This window comes from Carettochelys insculpta, chromosome 1 (assembly GCF_033958435.1).
Source record: "Carettochelys insculpta isolate YL-2023 chromosome 1, ASM3395843v1, whole genome shotgun sequence".
Classification (NCBI taxonomy): domain Eukaryota; kingdom Metazoa; phylum Chordata; order Testudines; family Carettochelyidae; genus Carettochelys; species Carettochelys insculpta.
In genome coordinates this window covers 237,215,687-237,235,434 of record NC_134137.1, presented here as the reverse complement: position 1 = coordinate 237,235,434, position 19,748 = coordinate 237,215,687, and the positions used below count along the sequence as shown (strand labels likewise).

General features: G+C 49.6%; 1 protein-coding gene across 4 annotated transcripts in view; it reads left to right on the top strand.

The window, feature by feature from the left end:
• The first annotated feature begins 3,377 nt into the window (after positions 1–3,377).
• Positions 3,378–19,748, top strand: part of TSPAN11 (tetraspanin 11) — a 168,597-nt gene continuing 152,226 nt past the window's right edge. For 3 of the 4 annotated variants that reach the window (XM_075002850.1, XM_075002822.1, XM_075002842.1), the window contains exon 1: positions 3,378–3,764. The gene's annotated coding sequence lies outside the window, so the exon portion shown is untranslated. The remainder of the gene's footprint in view (positions 3,765–19,748) is intronic. The other variant, XM_075002831.1, reaches the window with a different exon arrangement.

Below are 19,748 nucleotides of genomic sequence, written 5' to 3'. Positions count from 1 at the left end.
GGAGCTACTCTATGACAGCATAAGCTGCTCTACCGTTTCTGGGCCACCCTTACTACTCTGCCTGCGTGCCTGACCACCTCCCTCCTTTCCCCAGACTGCTGGGGAAAGGAAAACATTCACTGTCTCCGCAGGGCATGGGGGGTGAGACCATGCGGTGACCAAGCAAAACCTGCACACAGCCACAAAGAGGACAGTGCAAGTTACTCCGCCATACCTGGACTACCCCCCTCCCTTCTCCAGGCTGCTGAGGGAAGGGAAATTTTCACTGTCCCAGCCAAGTGGGGTGGCGGGGGAGAGCATTCAACCAAGACCCCGTGCACACATGGTGACCATCACTGCATAGCCCTGAGGCCCTTCGCCCCATCCGCTTGCAGCGTGCACAGCTGCAGAAACTGCGTTTGCAATCACAGGCTTGAAAGCAAATGCCCCCAGTCTGTGCCCTATTATGGCTGGAAGCAAACCAGGTCAAACAGGTCCCTCAAGATCTCTGTGTAGTACCTGCTGCACAGAGGTTTTTTTAAAACCAAACTTTGTTCTTGCAGGGAATACGTGCCTCTTGTCTTTCACACAGGTTCATTCCCGAGAGTCCTTTGTGTGTTGTTAAACTTATCTACAGTAAACATGTCTCCTTAATGTCTGGCCTTCACTTATGATTCGTGTCAGCGTGCTCAACAGCAGGCTCTTTGACCACCACTTGGCCCCTCCCCAGCTGTTAGGCTGGCACAGATGTGAAGCAGAAAACATGGGAAGACACATGCCTAGAGAACATGCAAGCTGCCTGCACGCATGGACCAGGCACAGTTAAAGGCCTGGAGGAGAACCACTCTGGAGGAGAGGAGGGCAGACTGGGAGGACAGGTGAGCAGAACATGAGAAGAGAATACTCAGACATCATGAACGTCCAGACCCAGGAGACGTTAAAGCTGATGATGGAGCAAATAGCTTCTGCGGTGCCTGGCACAGGGCCACAGAGTGCCACTACAGCCCATGATGAACCACACGCCCACCTCACCACGTTCCTTAACCTCTCCCCCTCGGCACCCCAGAATGCAGGGTGGAAAGTCAAGGGCAGCCTTCCATTCCACTCCCAGGAATGCTTCTGAGAGCGCAAGGCTGGTATTCCCCACCTGTGACAGCAAAATGCCCTGGCTTTCCCACCCCCAAAGCCCCTGCCATGAATTCCTTTAGCGTCCCCTGCATAAAAACGATTAAGCTAAAAAAACTGTCTTTATTACTAGTGTTGCACAGGGTGTGGGGGGCCAGGTTACAGGCCAACACACATCATTCGGGGGGACCTTCTTAAGAGCAACAGACATGGCTGTCATATCACTGTCACAGCATTCATAAAGCTGTTTTTCAAAGCCTCCCTGAATAGCAGTGCCCATCGCTCTCCTTATTGCCCACGTGTCTGGCTGCTCATAATTACTAGGCAGGTGATCTGCTTCTGCCTTCCAGCCTGGCATGAAATCTTCCCCTTGCTCTCACACGAAGCACACAGCAGGCTGCCACCACAAAGGGAATGTTGCCTTCGCTGATGTCTAACTGAGTCAGGAGGCTCCTGAACCTGGTTTTTAAACAGTCAAATGCACATTCTACTACCATTCTGCACTTGCTGAGCCTGTAGCTGAACTGCTCCTTATTGCAGTCCAGGTGCCAATGTATGGCTTCATGAGCCAAGGGAGCAAGGGGCAAGCTTGGTCACACAGAATCACTATTAACATCTCCACGTCTCCAATGGTGATTTTCTGGTCTGGGAAGAAATTCTTATTCTGCAGCTTGCTAAACAGACCAGAGTTCCTAAAAATGCACACTTCCTGACCATCCCACGTTGATGTCAGTGAAATGACCCTTGCGATCCACCAACACCTGTAACACCATGGAGAAATACCGCTTGCAGTGTACGTACACTGCAGCAATGTGGGCCGGTGCCAAGATAAATGGAACACACATTCCTCGCACCCCACTGTAGTTGGGGAACCAACTGCAGCAAAACCATCCACTATGTCCTGCCCACATCCCAGAGTTACTCTCTTTCGTAGTGAAGGATACTGATTGCCTTAGCTACCTGGATCACAGCAGCTCCCACTGTAGATTTGCCGATTCCAAATTGATCGCCCACTTACTGGTAGCTGTCTGGATTTGCAAGCTTCCACACAACAACTGTTACTCACCTCTGAACTCTGAACTGGTGTATTAAAAAGTCTTCAAGTCATAAGCTATAGACATTCATAAACAGATGACTGAGGTACATCCTTTGCATCAAATGGCAAGACTTTTATCACAAATGAGGAGCTTTGGAACAAAGCAGGGCAAGAACCACTTAACATTCAAATCAAGAGAAGAAAGTGGGGATGGCTAGGTCACACCCTCAGAAAACCATCATCCAACATAGTCCGTCAAGCTCTCACATGGAACCCACAAGAAAAACACACAAGAGGGAGACTTTGGACAATGTGGGGAAGATCTACTGAGAATGAAGGACAACAACTGGGGTACTCCTGGAGTCAGCTAGAAGTTTTGTCTCCAGACAGAGTGAAGTGGAGAGACTTGTAGATGATTCATGCTCCACTTGGAGTACAAGGGTTTAAACCAAGTCAAGTCTGAGCTGTCAGAGCAAGTCTCATTTTGGTATCAGAGTACTTCAGGCCAGGGAAAGCAAATCACAACGTTGCATGAAAGTGGCCTTATGCACACGGAAGTTTTGTGCCCTGTGGGATGCTGAGGGCACACACCCACAACCACTCACCTTTGTCCCATCAGACACTGGGACAAAAACCCACAATGCAATGGGGCAGCAGGAACTGTGGAACAGGTACACACAGTGCATTGATGACAAAGTTGAAGCTGGCAACACTAATGGGGACATACTCTGTCGATTTTATGTGCCCATGCTGACATGCACCCTTGACTTTGTAAAACTGGGTGCTAGAAAATCAACCATAACATAGTTGCACTAATTTCATAATGTAAACTCATCTTTTCCCTGCTGTCAATTGGGAGGAACTCAAGGAATCCCTGGGGTTAACTGGAAGAGCATTATGGCCTTGGTCCCAGATCTCCTTCTGTCCTGCATGCTGTTCTGCCTCCTCACCTGACCCTGCATAGACCTTTTAGCCTCAGAGAGGAGGAAATGGCTGCATCCTGGCATGCAGCACCTCCCACAAGAGCTGCAGCAAAAGCCAGCAGGGAGTGCTTTAAAGAGCTGGCGGGGTCTGGGATTGCAATAGGACAATACCTGCAATACATGTTAAGTTACTTTTATCCCTGCAGAGGGGGTGGGGTGTCACTGGCCTGGCTTCCCTTCCTTGTAGCAGTGGGGCGGAGTGTAGGTAAAGCAGAGTCACTCAGAACACAACTAATTAGCTGGCACAGGGATGGCTCAGTGGTTTGAGGATTTGACTGTTGAGCCTAAAGCTAGAAGTTCAATCCCTTAGGGGGCCCTTTAGGGACCTTGGGCAAATAGATTAAAACAAGTCTTTCAAGGCTGGTGATAAGCCCAGGAACCAGCTGTGATGGCCTTTTGAGGTCCCTATGAGATAAGTTTGCCTTCATATTTCAGGCCAGCAGGCGGAACGGCGACTCGGACTGTGCTGAAACAGTAGCGGGGGCGTTCCAGCTCTAAGGAGCCTGGCCTCTTTAAGAGGCTCCGGCCCAGGCCGCATGCACGTGGCCGCAGAGGTGAAGGGGAGCCCTGGGCTGCTGCGAGGGGCTCCTGGGACCGGCGGATCCCGGCTGCTGGTGGTACAGGAGGGCCGCGCCGCGCGGGTAAGTGGGGGCCCCGCGGCGAGGCGAGGCGAGGCCAGGGGCCGGCGGAGAGCAGGGGCGGCGCTGCGGCCATCTTACTGAGCAGCTCCCCAGGAGCGAGGGACGTTTCTTAGCAGCGCGGCTGGAAGGACAGCCCGGAAGCCGGGCCAGACCTAAGGACGGCGGCCGGGCTTGGCCCGCTCCGGCTTCAGCCATCTCCCCGGCCAGCCCTGCTCCAGCGGGTGCCGCAGGGGGCATCCTCTGCCCGCCCTCCCCAGCCAGCCCCACCCCAACTTAAAGCGGGGCTGAGCGCCCTGCTCCCCGCCGGCGCTACGGGCGTCGCCTTCCTCTCCCTTGCTGCCTCCGCTCCGCTCCGGCCCTCGCCCGCCTTGCAGGCAGTGCAAAGCTCGCGCTGGTTTTCCAGCTTCCCTGGGATCAGCTCCCAAACTCCGGCGCCCAGCCTTGGGGGATGCTAAGCGCTGCCCACTTGTCTTCTCCAGCCCCCTCCGGGGTGTGCTTCAGCCCGGAGCTCTCCACCCTCTTGTGTTTTTCGTCACACTTCGGACAGGGTGCCCAGTGTATGGGCGATGTTAGTTGTCAGTTCTCATGGCTACCCCTAGACAGCGAGATCCTCCGTTCGCTGTCTAATGTTCCTGGGGGGATACAGCTCCTGTTTGCAACCAGTACTGGAACCCACCTATGCCTGAAGGTGTGTAGTTCCTGTTATAAAAATCTGGAAGGAATCCCTAAATCTAACTGGCTTTAGAGAGCCAAAGGGTGTCAGCATCTTGGCAGCGCATCTGCACGTTTGGTAGTTGCTGCCTGCAAAATGCCATTAACAACTGACCTTTGTTGATATCTTAAAAGAAGCGTTTTAAATATTACAGCCCCCAGTGGTCTGTTAGAAGTTAGGGAAGAAGCTAGCTTCTTTCTGTCTGCAGTTTTCCGCGTGTTCAAATAAAAGTGTAGATTAACCATAACTCTGTTTTCATTTGCGCTGATGTGACTACTAACTGCAGTGGAGTCACACACCTGGCATGAAAATTAGGCCCATACCCCATTTAAGGGCATATTTATCCTGATGTGAACCCAGAGCAAGTCTGTTGGTGCTGTTCCTGTGGGATTTGGGGAGTAGCAGGCAGAGAAAGAGGAGAGAATGTTTTTTTTTACCCCTCCCACCCACACAGGTATATAAGGTACCACACTGATGATGATGGTGATGACAGCAGCATACAAATTTAGATTAGATTTAGGTTAGGGAGCAAGTGCTTGCTTTATCTGAAATTTATTTTTAAAGGGAATATTGCCAATATGTTTTATAAATAACTTGTCTTAAGTGCCTTTAAAGAACTGTCACAGAGAGGGAGCCGTGTTAGTCTGTATCCTAACAAAACAAACAAGCAGCCCTGTAGCACCTTAGACTAACAGAATATCTAAAAAACTAACCACTATCTCCAGATCTGGAGAAGTGGGTCTGCCCTGCAAACACTCATCACCTAATGCACTATTTTTTTAGTCTTTAAGGTGCTACATAATTGCTTTTTTTTTCAAGAAAAGAGCTGATTGTTACTCAATTAAAATAAATGTCCTTTGTAAAATATTTTTCTGTTCCCTTGCTTGATATTTAATTTTAGGGACTGATCCTGCAAATGTATCTGTTTAGGCCAGTCCTTGCATTTGTGCAGAGAAAAATCTTTTCTGTAGCCCACAGGCTCTTGATTTCAGGGCTACATTTTCAAATAGGTGTATTCACCTTGCCAGTGCAAAAATGGAAGCTGAGTGTCTATTTACATGTGCAGTTGTCTGTACTGAAAAATTTTTGACAGGTGACAATTAAGAATAACCAACTACTGTATGCCATTAGAGAGCTCAGTGGGCCCACAAGTAAAATGTTAACTTTGTCATCTGTAGTGTTCCAGCTGGATATGTTGAAGTTAGGCAAAGTGAAAATGGTGTCATTTTGTTTTCTGTTACCGTGCTTCTAAATGGGGAGGAGTGTCTTGCTGCTGCCCACTGCAAGGGCTGCCATGAAGCAGCTGCCATTTTGCATTTAACTTCAAATACACAGTGGGTCTCTCCTGCTGACTTCATATTTGGTTTTTTTTTCTTTCATTGTTGTTTTCCTTTAACTGAACTCAAACAGATCTCTCTAGTATCAGAGGAGTAGCCGTGTTACTCTGTATCTGCAACAACAACGAGAAGTTCTGTGGCACTTTCTAGACTAACAGATATGTTGTCCGAGTGTCTGATGAAGCGGGTCTGTGCTCACAAAAGCTCATGCTCCAAAAAATCTGTTAGTCTATAAGGGGCCACAGGGCTTCTCATTGTTTTTCCAGCTTTCTCTAGTGAAATATGTCTGGTCTTCGTGGGAATCCATGCCTGGCACCCATATTCAATTGATTGGTTCGTGGTAGAGCTGCGTGAAACACTTGCACCACACCCATGCAAGCCAGGCATGGATTTGGGGTTTGCTGCAATCATGCCTCTCAGCTAATAAAGTTTATGAGGTTCCTTACAGTGTTGATAGAAACAGCTCCCCACAAAGAGCCCTTCATCTTTCGCCTTTGACTCCACCATCCTGGCTAGAAATGACAGGTGAGCTGGAACACCCAGAACAAAGTTCTCTCTTTTCGTTCCATTCATTTGCCACCTCCCTACCGTCAGCCATCTAACCCTACCCTTTTGAAACAGGAAGCTAAAGTTGGAACCAGACTGGGTACAGTCTACAGTTCAGCTAACCTTCAGAGGTCAATTCCCCTTAGTGCTACCGTGGAGCTATTTGGGAAAAGAGCAGTTTCTATTTAAAGTCCTGCTTGCTTGCACTTCTGCATCAGTACTTCAAAAGACAACCTGGTGCTTTCCAGCTGAAACCACCTCACCAGGCAATCTGCTAGCTGATTAAAACAGTCGTACGTAGGAAGCTGAATCAGGAGCTGTATTAAGTCTCTGAATTCAGGTGGTAGTGCCTCCTTGTTAAATTCTACCTTTGAGACAGTGTTTGAGTGAAACTTCAATTTCACTAATGTTAGTGGAGTCAAACTATTACTTTTTGTGTTTAAACGGGAAAAGAAATTGATTCCCCAGTCCGTCCAACCCACATCTCTGCTGCAACATGGCACAGGCTAACAAGGGGATGTTTTTTGTGGGATGCCTTTTTTAACATATTGGGAACTTATCTTTGCAGCTGCCTTTTCTGCCCTTTTCAATTTACTTCAAGTCCCATTATTATTATTAGTAGTAGTAGTACTAGTAGTAGTAGTATTTCATTAAAATATAATAAGTAATAAACATCCATTTTGGCATAGCACCTTTCCAAAGTCAGTGCCCATTTCTGCTAGACACCATATAAACATAGTGAATGCCCCTGCATTAAGCTGTTGGTGTAATTTCTTAAACATCAGGGGAGTAGTATTTTAATAAAACAGAAAATAATGGAAAATGGGCTAAAAGGTGGTATGAGAAGCCTACAAGAAAGGTCTCCGAGCTATTGCCTTTCAAATAATGTAAAATAATGGGCTGAGGGATGGGATGCCCTAGGGATACATTTTTCTTTTTTGTGCTGAAGTCCACCATTAGACACCATTGGATGTCTGTGCATAGCTGTAACATTGCCAGGAAAGCCCTATCGGTCAATCAGAACAAGTCTTTGGATAACCCAATCAAATGTACTCAGCCAGGCTCCAGTTAGACTTTTAGCAAGGAGAAGGGTATAAACAAAGGGGAATCAAGCTGGTTTCTACTCTGCAGGGGTACTTGTTTGCTACATGAAAAATTAAAATGTGATTAGGGAAAGATAGCTTTTCTTTTCAGTCAGTGGAGCGATACTCAATAAAGAAATTCCATTTAAAAAGGCAAGCCCTTTTAAAAATAGTTTGCAGTAGAGTCTCTTAATAAAAATTAGTTTTAACTTCTTCCTTTTGTCGTATCCTGCATTTTGCTCAGTGGGGGTAGGAGTGTAGTCTTCTGGAAAACGAAGGTGTGGGTTTAGGACTCATGGGTTCTTCCTCTCCCTCAAATGTTTGTCAAGACACTTAACTACCTTGTACCTCAGTTTGCCCATCTGTAAAATGAATTGCAATACTGCACAAGTGTTCTGGAAAGTTTAATGAGTCAAGGTTTTTTGAAAATCGTAGATAGTCACACATGACAAACAATGCAGATTGGAGTGCTTTGATATTTATTATACCAACCCAGACTCTGTAGTAATCCATCACCCTGTTACTATTATAAAAGGGGTAAGCATTTTGTTTTTATTTCTTCTTCACAGCTGTGTCTACACTAACACTCCCCTTTTGAAAGGGGAATGTTAATGAGACACTTCGGGGTATGCTAATGAGGTGCCGCGCTGCAAATCATGCAGCTCCCTTTAACAGTATAGGAATCAAATGCTGTAATGTAGTGCTAGAATATCTGCTGGTTTAAGGGATCAGCTGGCAGAAAAGTGTATAAATAACTTTGTTTTCTGATGATCTAGGAGGGAACACTTTCCCCTTTACTCTCCCCTTCCCCATGATTTCAGTTAAATGTGAAATTAATACTGCTGTGCATTGATTAAAAATATCACAATTCTGCATATATAAACTGTTTGTTCTACTGCATCTATGTGTTTTTAATTGTTTGTATTCCTGACCCATAAGTGTACATTGTTTGCCCCAATGCAATTCTATATGTTGTTCCAAAATCTCTTTTTAAAAAGAGAAGAAGAATTTTATACCACAAAATAGTCAAGAAAGAATTCTCTGTTTACTTTTAAATTTGACAATAACATCAGATTAGTCACACAGAATCAGTAATGATCAGTGGACAGAGAATCACAAAGTATGTTTGTGATAAGAAGTAAAATCTAATCTAAAGTCTTTTTTAATTGAAAAAGAAATCTGTATGTACCTCAGCAAACTGACCTCTCTGTACTGCAGTATTGCAGCTGTCAGTGTAACTTCTTTGACTCATTTGTATGCTTATTTAATCTCCCATGTGCTGTCTAGTTTTTATGATGTTTAAATTTCTGACAAAAGCCAGTTGTCCAACTGTTGGTCATCATTAAATGATCTCATCCAGGAATTAACCTTTTGGCTAATAATCACTCATTGGCTTTGTCCATAAATTTTGATATAACAGAATCCCATTCTTGCTTTGCTAAACATGATTGAAAGGTAATTTTTCTGACTGAGTTTCCTTTGGGAAGGTGAATTCAGTGGCTTTTGTAACAGGCTGGCTGTTTTAATTCAGGACTGTTAAAACCTCCCATCTTATCATAGAGCTCCACACCAATCTACTACATCATCTTCCCATTCTCTGTGGGGTTTGTCTCTCCTATTCAAACTGTCCTTGATGCCGAATACCGGGGTTTTGACTTTTCGTTCATCATTAATTCTGCAAATAAGCCCGAACAGCTGTAACTACTATTCTGTAACCTTCTGCAGTAGGTTCTCTTTCTGCTGTAGCTTTTATATAATTCATCATTGGTGATTTTCTGCAGCCATCTAAATTAAATTTTTACTATTTTTCATACCTGTTTACCTTCCCAAAACAGCACAGCTTATAGAAGCTGCATCTACACGTGCTGGCTACTTCGAAGTAGCTGTGCCAACTTCGAAATAGCGCCCGCCACGTCTACACGTGGCAAGCGCTATTTCAAAGTTGAAATCAACGTAAGGCGAGATGTCGAAGTCGCTATCCCCATCAGGGGATGGGAATAGCGCCCTACTTCGACGTTTAACGTCGAAGTAGGGCATGTGTAGCCGATCCGCGTCCCGCAACATCGAAAGAGCGGGGTCCGCCATGAGCTGAGGGGTTGAGAGACGCTCTCTCCTGCCCCTGAGCTCTATGGTCACCGCGTGCAGCGGCCCCTTAAAGCTCCCCACCCCCTGCGTTCCTGTGCAGGAAGCTGAGAGCGCATGCAGGCAGCAGCACTGACACGCGGCCTGCCTGCACGCCTCCCTGCAGCCCCAAGCCACCACCCCCGCTGCGATGGCCACCTGCCAGCCCCCCAAGCACCCCCAGGGCACACCCCCCAAGGGGAGCCAGGGTTCCCAGGCTGGCAGCCAGCCAGCCTGGGAAAATGCAGCGGGGCCCCTCCTGGACGGAGGCCGAGATCCGGGACCTGCTGGGGCTCTGGAGCGAGGAGGAGGTGCTCCAGGTAATGGGGAGCAAGAGGCAGAAGGCGGATGCGTTCGCTCGGCTGGCCAAGGGCCTAGCTGCCCGGGGTCACCCTGCCCGCACTCCTGACCACATCAGGAGTAAGGTGAAGGAGCTGCAGCAGGGTTACACCTGGGCCCGGGATGCGGCCAGCCGATCTGGGGTCGCCCCCGCTACTTGCCCCTTTTACAGGGAGCTCAGGTCCATCCTGGGCCCCCAGTACACCTCCTCCCCACCAGCCACACTTGACACCTCAGCCGACGAGCCCCAGCAGGCCCCGGAGGCGGAGTCTGCCCCGGAGGCAAGCCCCCCACCCCAGGTGCCCCCACAGGAGCCCACCCCTGGGATGCCAGAGGAGGAGGAGGGGGAATCCTCCTCCAATGACGGGGGGCTGCACATCGCCCTGCCGTCCCAGAGCTCCAGCAGGGCATCCGCCTAGAGGGTGTCCCCCGACCGTGGGAGCGGACCGTCAGGTATGTACCCCCCCGGTGCACACCCCCGGGGTTAAGGGGCGGGGACAACAGACATGCCCAGGGCCCTCCACATGCCAGATGACCATGGCCCCAAGGACAGCAGTGGCATGTCCCTCAGAAGAGTGCATCAGCCCCTGCCCCCCCAGCAGGACAGTGCCATGCCCCATCCCTGGGGATGGGGGGAGCGGAACCTAGGGTCCCCCAGGGGGAGGGGTGGGACACCCATCAGCAGCAGCAGCATCTCCCGGGGACGGGGATGGGGAACCAGCAGCAGAGGGGTCGGGGGACAAGGGCCACGGCTCGGGGGCCACACTAACGGCTGTCTCCACTCTTCTTCCCCCCTCCTGTGTTCCGCAGCTGCACCATCGGAGGGCCCGGAGAGCTCCGGTGAGGTCTCCGTGGTCTCGGAGAGCCCACTGGGGCCATCGCTGTAGGCCAGCCCCAGGACAGGGCCGATGGCGGAGCCACCACCAACAGAGGACGGCCACGGACCCCCAGCTACTCGTGACCCTCCGGTGTCAGCTGGAGGTGTCGGAGCAGCGCCTGCGGGTGGAGGAGTGGCGGCTGGAGCTCCAGGAGCGAGCGCTGGCCTGGCGCCAGGAGGCATGGGGGGCCTTTATGCTCACGTTCAAGCGCATAGCGGAATACCTGGCCCCCCATGCCGTGCCGCCCACCGCTCTGCCCACTGCTCCACCCGCCGCTCTGACCACCGTCCGCTATCCTGGGGCCTTCCGCCGAGGGGGACCTGGGGCCTGCTGACACCCGCTGGCCATACCTGCTGGTTCACCCGGCCCCCAGCCAGCCTCGGCCAGGGCTCAGGCCGAGGCGAGGGTCGCACCCGCCAACCCCAGGTGCCGGACAGTAGAGGGGTGCGGGGCCCAGGACGTGCCCCCCCGCCTCCCCCTTTGTACATATCTCCCATCATATATATTTGTATATAGTTTGTGTTACACCCTTGTTCTGTTATATGGTACCTGCCCCCCCATGTAAATAGTTCCCCCCTTTTGTTCTTACTATATATATATATGTATATTTGTAGTTTTAATAATAAGAGAATTCACTGTTTTTTTGGTTTCAAAAACAACAGGTCCATTTTTATTTGCAAGAAAAGTGGCGGGGAGTGTGCTCTTGGGTGCTCTGTGGTGTGGGCATGGGGGCAAGGAGTGTTGTGGAGGATGGGTGGGTGCAGTGGGGGGCCTGCCAGCGTTCACCCCGCAGCCTGGTCGAAATGAGCCCGCAGGGCCTCCCAGACCCAGATCCCCTCGGGGTCCACCTGGCGACTGGGGGCAGCGGGTGGTTGCACGTCAGCCCTGCCAGCCTCCACAGTCCATCCCTGGAAGAATGCCTCCCCCTGCTCTCGACCAGGTTGTGGAGGGCGCTGCACGCACCCACAACCTGGGGGATGTTGGTGGGGCCTGCATCAAGGCAGGTGAGGAGACACCTCCAGTGCCCGTTGAGGCGGCCAAAGGTGCACTCAACCACCTGGCGCGCATGGTTCAAGCGCGTGTTGAAGCGCTCCTGGCTGGCTGAGAGATGGCCCGTGTAAGGGTGCATGAGCCAGGGCCAGAGGGGGTACGCCGTGTCTGCGACGATGCAGAGGGGCATGATGGTGTCCCCCACAGGGATCTCCCGCTGGGGGATTTAGGTCCCCGCCTCCAGCCGGCGGCACAGACCCAAATTCCTGAACACCCGGGCGTCGTGGGTGCTGCCAGGCCACCCAACCTAAATGTCCAGGAAGTGGCCCCGGCTGTCCACCAAGGCCTGGAGGACCACAGAATGGTAGCCCTTCCTGTTCAGGAAGCGTCCTCCGCTGTGCTCCGGGGCGTGGATGGGGATATGGGTCCCATCCAGAGCCCCAAAGCAATTTGGGAAGCCCAGGCTGGCAAACCCCGCAATGGCAGCATCCGGGCCCCCAAGCCGCACGAGCCTGTGGAGGAGCAGGGTGTTGATGGCACGGATGACCTGCAGGGGAAGGACATGGGAGAGCACCAGTGAGGGGTGTGCAGGGTGTGTCTGGCCCTTCCCCCCAGGGCTGCCCTCCCCCCCAGGACTGCCCTCCACCCCAGGGCTGACCTCCACCCCAGGGCTCCCTCCCTCCCAGGGCTGCCCTCCCCCCCAGGGCTCCCTCCCTCCCAGGGCTGCCCTCCCCCCCAGGGCTCCCTCCCCCAGGTCCTTTTACCTCCATGAGGACAGCCCCGACGGTGGCCTTGCCCATGCCAAACTGCTGCCCCATGGATCAGTAGCTGTCTGGAGTGGCCAGCTTCCAGACAGCGATGCCGACCCGTTTCTCCACGCTGAGGGCACGCCGCATGGCGGTGTCCTGGTGCCTCAGTGCGGGGGTGAGCCACTGGCAGAGCTCCAGAAATGTCTGTCAGCTCATGCGAAAGTTCTGGAGCCAGCGCTCGTTGTCCCACTCGCCGAGCACCAGCCGCTCCCACCAGTCGGTGCTCGTGGGGTAGCTCCACAGCCAGTGGCATGTGCGGCGGGGGGGGAGGAGGGGGAGGGCAGCAAGGTCTGGGGCTGCTTCCTCCTCCCCTGGAGGCAGCTCCTCTTCTGTGAATAAAAGGTGGTCAGCTGCCTCTTGCATAGCATTGAGCAGGGCAAGCACTGCTCCTGCAGGGGCGGGTGGGTGGACCTCTGGCTGCTGCTGCTGGGGGTCCGTACTGCTTCAACGGGTGTGCGTGCCTGTGGCTCTGCAGACTGCGTGCTGTGCAGGCTGAGTGTGTCTGGGAGGGGCGCTTTAAGGGAGCGGCTAGCTGTTGCCCCGGAAGTGCTAGTCCGCCCTGTGACCCTGTCTGCAGCTGTTCCTAGCACCCTTATTTTGACGTGTGCTGCTTTGGCATGTAGACGCTCCCCTGCAGCGCCTACTTCGATGTGGTGCTGCCCAACGTTGACGTTGAACATCAACGGCACCAGCCCTGGAGGACATGTAGACGCTATTCATCGAAATAGCTTATTTCGATGTCGCTACATCGAAATAAGCTATTTCGATGTAGCATACACGTGTAGACGTAGCTAGAGAGTGAGCTGTATTCTGTCATCGTTTATATATCAAATTGTTTACTAAATTTCAAGTTAAGGTTTAGTCACTTACACCAGTGAAAATCCATGTCAATAGTTTTGGTTTGCCTGGGTCTCTAAAGATATATGCTTAAAATAGCAGCTTGGTAAATTTTGTTTCATTTCTCAGAGCAGGAAGTTAAAGAGATTTGTTTCATCCAGAACATCAAAGAGGACCTTTCAATTATCTGTTGATCACTTGGATAGTCTGCAAATAGAAATCTACTGGTCAGGAGACATTAACTGAGATCTATGAGAACAGAGAACAAACCTGGGTGACTGTGCTAATGAGATGTATTCTTAATATGGGAGTGACTGCATTAAAAATTGTGTCAAGCTTCTGAGTATGCCTACTTTGAACTAGATGTATGCAGAAGTCTGAGCAGTTGTAGAGAGAGCTGAGTGACTAGTCAGTTAATAAGAACTGTAGTTACTGTCTAACCAACTAGCCTCTGAAGAGCTTTGCCCAGAGCGCTTTCTTCAAGGCTGTATTTACACTGCTGTGGGTTGGCATCAACAATTCAGGCTATTCAAGAAGTACAGATTATGCACTCTGCTCCTTATTGACATAAAGGTCTGAATGCCACAAGGCCTCTGTGGGCAGATACTTGGGGTGGAAGGCACAAAGCTCCGGTGCTGTTTTTGTTGGTGGTGACAAAAGGGGAAATAGAATATTTGAAGTAAAAAATATTTCAGGAATTCCATATGTAGATTTATTTTTCACTAACCTAAAATTTTCTGGATCTTTCTAGAATCTCATGGAACTTTCCAAACTTTCTAGCTGTTTCTACACAGGCCACTTCCTTTGGAAGTGGCATGCTAATACACAGAGTGAAAGATGCTAATGAGGCATGGATGCAAATTCCCCATGCCTCGTTAGCATAACGTCACGTGATTTGGAGTCTGGAAGACCATTCTTCCGGACTCCAAAACACCATGTAGAGGTGTGGCCCCCGGGGGAGGGAGGTTCCAGAAGGAAGTCCTTCCGGAGGCCCCTTCTTCCCAAAAATTTTTGGGAATCACGTGACGTTATGCTAATGAGGCACATGGAATTTGCATTCGTGCTTCATTAGCATCTTTCGATCCATGTATTAGCATGCCAGTTCCGAACAAAGTGGCCTGTGTACAAACGACCTGTGAGAATTACATTTTCCTCAAACCTCTTAGAATGTGGTCAGCCATGTCCTCACGGGTATCTAAGGAGCGAGGCAGGAGGAGGTGATAGGCAGTTTGGAAGAAAAATTCAAAAGAGTGTTCTTTTGCTTGCTCACTGGCACTGCTCAAGTGTTCATCAAAGAAAGGTTCAAACAAATGAGGCACTATACAAATGTTTTAAAGACATAAGGGGTTTTGTATGACCTTAGTAAGCTACTGGCAGACTGGAAAACTATCTAACAGTTGTATGGACCTTCACCAGATGCTGACACAAGGGTAATGTTACGATGTCCAATTCAACGTACAGATTTTTGTCATTGACAACAGCCGTTGCATTTTGCCACAGTGGAAGCACTCTCCATTCTAAGTTCTCCATTTTTTTTCATGATATTATTGTGTGGAGAGCTTTGGGGATTCTGCTCACACTGCTGGTTACATTAAAACATCTTTGATGGTTGAAAACAGACTGACATTGATTACTATTTTATCTCATAAAAATCCTGTTGGCCAGTCTCTGGATTTCTGATGCTGTGCTTCAGTTTGCAAGGGCAAAGGTGAGAAAAGCGACTTCTGGAACTAAAGGAGTAGGGTTGACATTCTACATCTGTCATCTAGGTTATGTCTAGACTGCAGGCTTCTGTCAACAGAAGTTTTGTTGGCACAGCCTGTGTCCAGATTTCATCTCTCTCAGAAGAGCTCTGCAGATCAGGAGCATTAGGTTGACATCCCCGTCCACCTCGTTCCAAAAGGGAAGAAGGGATGTCTCGACAGAGGAGGGTTTTCCAACATTTGGCCCCATGGGAATGAGCCAAAGGTTGGGAAAGCCTCTCCCAACAGAGCTGTTGGCAAAAGATATGAAAACTGCGGTGCGCAATTTGCATATCTTTTTCTGACAGTTCCCTGCAGGCTAGACACAGCCCCACTGGGCCACTGTTTAATACTGGTGTACCGAGTGTTGCTGCAGAGTTCAGTTTCTTGATGTTAGTACATTTCAGTGATTCTTCAAATGAAAAAGATTCCATAAGTGAAGAAGAAACATTTTATTTGCTTACATATGCCATGCATGAATAAAAATTTACAGATACTGCTGTGCATATGCACTGTCTTGAATGACAGGGATAAATCATGTACCAGTCATGAAACGGACTACACATGCAATAAAAATAAGGTATTCAGAAGTTTGACAAATGGAGGTGGCAGGATGGCTCAGTGGATTGAGCAGTGGCCTGTTAAACCCAGCATTGTGACTTCAATCTTTGAGGGGCCATTTAGGGATCTGAGGCAAATAGATTAAAAAAACAGTGTGTGAGAGAGGGATGGTGCTTAGCCTCCCCAAGGGACTGCCCTCAATAACCTCCCCAAGGTCCCTTCCAGCTCTGAGATGTGTATCTCCCTGTATTTAAAGGTAAGAGTGCCAGGTGGTCTAGGGTCAGCCCTGTTTACAAGTTCAGGACTTGTCTGATGGTTTGTCTTGCTAATAAATAGAACTTCCTAACTGCTTATCACCTGCTCTAGAATTACTGATGTATATGTTAGCTTTGCTCCAGAAAATAAAACTTACATGTTAGTAGATGATGGATGATCCAGCAATCTGGTTGACATTTTCTGGACTTTTTGTTTTTAAAGTAATCTACATTTTAAAAAGCATAGAATCAAAGAACTGGAAGGGACCTATAGAGGCCAAGTCCTGCCCCTTCACTCATGATGGCTACGTCTACACGTGAAGCCTACATTGAAGTAGCCTATTTCGATGTGGCAACATCGAAATAGGCTATTTCGATGAATAACGTCTACACGTCCTCCAGGGCTGGCAACGTCGATGTTCAACATCGACGTTGCGCAGCACCACATCGAAATAGGTGCAGCGAGGGAACATCTACACGCCACAGTAGCACACATCGAAATAAGGGTGCCAGGCACAGCTGCAGACAGGGTCACAGGGCGGACTCAACAGCCAGCCGCTCCCTTAAAGGGCCCCCCCAGACACACTTGCACTAAACAGCACAAGATACACAGAGCCGACAACGAGTTGCAGACCCCGTGCATGCAGCATGAATCCCCCACTGCAGCAGCAGCAGCCAGAAGCCCTGGGCTAAGGGCTGCTGCCCACGGTGACCATAGAGCCCCGCACGGGCTGGAGAGACAGCGTCTCTCAACCCCCCAGCTGATGGCTGCCATGGAGGACCCCACAATTTCGATGTTGCGGGACGCGGATCGTCTACACGGTCCCTACTTCGACGTTGAACGTCGAAGTAGGGCGCTATTCCGATCCCCTCATGAGGTTAGCGACTTCGACGTCTCGCCGCCTAACGTCGATGTTAACTTCGAAATAGCGCCCGACGCGTGTAGCCGCGACGGGCGCTATTTCGAAGTTAGTGCCACTACTTCGAAGTAGCGTGCACATGTAGACACAGCTGATAGGACCAAGCACCATCTAGACCAGTGTTTCTTAAATTATGGCAATGTTTACACTGTGAAATAAAAACCAATTTTAATAAATTTGACTTTTTAACCTTGATTTTATAAACTCAAAGTTAATTGTCCGCAATTGTTAAGGTAAGTTGACTTACTGTTTCTCTGTGTCAATTTACTGCATCTCCATTGCCTTATCCAAGTTCGACTGTGTGAGCAATGCATTGTGGGTACCTATCCCACAGTGCCTTTGCCCTGTTGCATTCTGGGGGTTTTTGCACCATTGGGTTTTGGGGAAAAAATGTGCCACAGTTGCTTGTGCGTGTGTGGTGTCATTATCCCAGAATGCAAAACACTATGCCAGAATGCAGAGTACCCACAAAGTGTGCGGAAACAAACAAACAAATGGCAGACCACACCATTTTCTCCAGCACAGCGCTAGCATGGATCCTCAAATGCTTCAAGATGTTGCACAATTTGTTATGGCCACTTCCTGGATTGTTGTGGGGTATTTGCTTTGACGAAGGCAGTGGGCTGAAGTGATGGTTGTGAAGGAAGAGGGTGGAGATGTAATTGAAGAACTGAAGACCAGGAACTTAGCAAGGCTAGCTGCCCTGGATGCAGTGCTTACAGTGGGGTGGCATTTTTGAACTTGTGAAACCAGCACACAGTGGTGGGACTGCATCATTTTGGACGTCTGGGGTGACCAGCAGTGGGTGCAAAACTTTTGCGTGTGCAAGTCCATTTTCATGGAACTTTTTGATTTGCTGTCCCCCACCCTGAAGCGCAGCAATACAAGAATGAGACCTGCTTTAGCGATTCCTAAGCAAGTGGTAATCATCTATGAAAATCTGCAATGCCCAACAGTTACTGGTCAGTGGCAAATCAATTCGAGGTGGGCAGATCTACAGTGGGGGCCATGGTGATGCAGGTCATCAATGCAATCTGTCACTGTCTCATGCAAAAGACTGTGATCCTGGGAAATATCCAGCATATAGTGGATGGCTTTGCTGCCATGGGATTTGCTAACTGCGGTGGGGCAACAGATGGAACACACATGCCCATCATGGCCTCAGACCACCTGGCCTCTAAGATATGAACCCCTAGGGATACTTTTTAATGGCGTTGGAGGCTGTGGTGGATCACAAAGTCATTTCACTGACATAAACGCAGGATGGTAGGGTAAGTTCACAACACACGCATCTTCAGAAGTTCTGGTCTGTACAGAAAGCTCCTGGATGGGACTTTTTTTCCGCAGACCAGAAAATCAAGATAGGTGAGATGGAGATGCCCAAAGTAATACTGGGTGAACCTGCTTACCTTCTCCCTTGCCTTATGAAGCCAGTCACAGGCACCCTGAGCTGCAGCAAGAAGTACTTCAACCACAGACTGAGCAAGTGTAGAATGGCAGTGGAATGTGCCATTGGGCATTTAAAGGCCAGGTTCAGGTTCCTTTTGACCTGTTTGGACCTTTCTGAAACTAATGTCCCCACTGTGGTTGCAGCGTGCTGTATTGTGCATAATATTTGTGTATCCTGGAGGAGAATTTCATGATGGCCTGGAGTGCAGAAGCAAGTACCATGAGCAGGACTTAAGCGCAGCCGCCCACAAGGGCATTCACCAATGCACATGCAGAGACAACGGCAGTCAGGGAGGTTTTGAAAAATAGCTTTATGAATGACCGGGCAGCCACGTGATTCTGCTGTATTTGACTGTTGTGATATCACCTCAACTCCCTGCAATGATTTGTACACCCCACCACATGTGAACAAATAAATCATATGATGGTTTTCACAAAAAGAATACTTTTATTTGAGGGGCTGGGGGAGAGGGTTAAGGTGCAGGAAAAAGAAGATATGTAAATGGAGGGTTATTGTCACAAAAAGAATGTATGTCTTTTTGGGGGGGAAGAGTAAGGTGTTTTTAGCAAGGGTGCATGCATCGTAAAGTATACCAGATTTGGCACTGGGCTGCCCCACTGACGACCCACCCAGCCCAAGATCCTGGACTCTAGTCAGTCCCTCGAGGGTCTCACCAGCCCTATTGGCTTTGGCGACCCCTACCCAAGTCCTTCTGCTGCAAGTCCTCTGCGGACCATTGGGTAGCAGGAGCTCTGCTGTCAGCCCTCTCCAGCTGAGTGAATGATTGGGCAGCCAATGATTCTGCTGCATTTAGCTGTTGTGATACTGACCCCACTCCCTGCAATGATTTGTGCATCCCATCACACATGTGAACCAATAAATCAGACTGTGGTTGTCATAAAAAGAAAACGTTCATTTGTGGGGGAGAGGGTTAAGCTGCAGGAAAAAGAAGGGATGTCAAGTTTTGTGGAATAACCTTTTGTAGTGAGAAGAGGTTGTGGGGTGGAGTGGGAAACTGTTTTTCAGGGACCGCGATGAGAGGTGGGTGACCTATATGGAGGGGAGCCCAGGCATCAGAGAGTGGAGTTCACAAACTTATTCCTGCAGTTCCAGCATGGAGCACAGCATGTGAGTTTTTGCTCTCTGACAGCCATCCTGAGCTCCACTGAGTCCTCTCTCCCATACTCGAGCACCCTCTGCCACCACTCCTCTGTGGTCCGTTGGCTAGCAGCAGCTCTGCTGTCAGCCCACTCCAACTGCTGAAGTATAGGTCCTGCTTGGATCTTTTGCACAGACTTATTGCAGCACATTGAGGATGCCTGCTGAAAATTGAAGGTCAAAATTGTGATGCAATTCACACAAAGCACTTACATATAGAATGAATGGGTCTCTGTCTTACAATCACT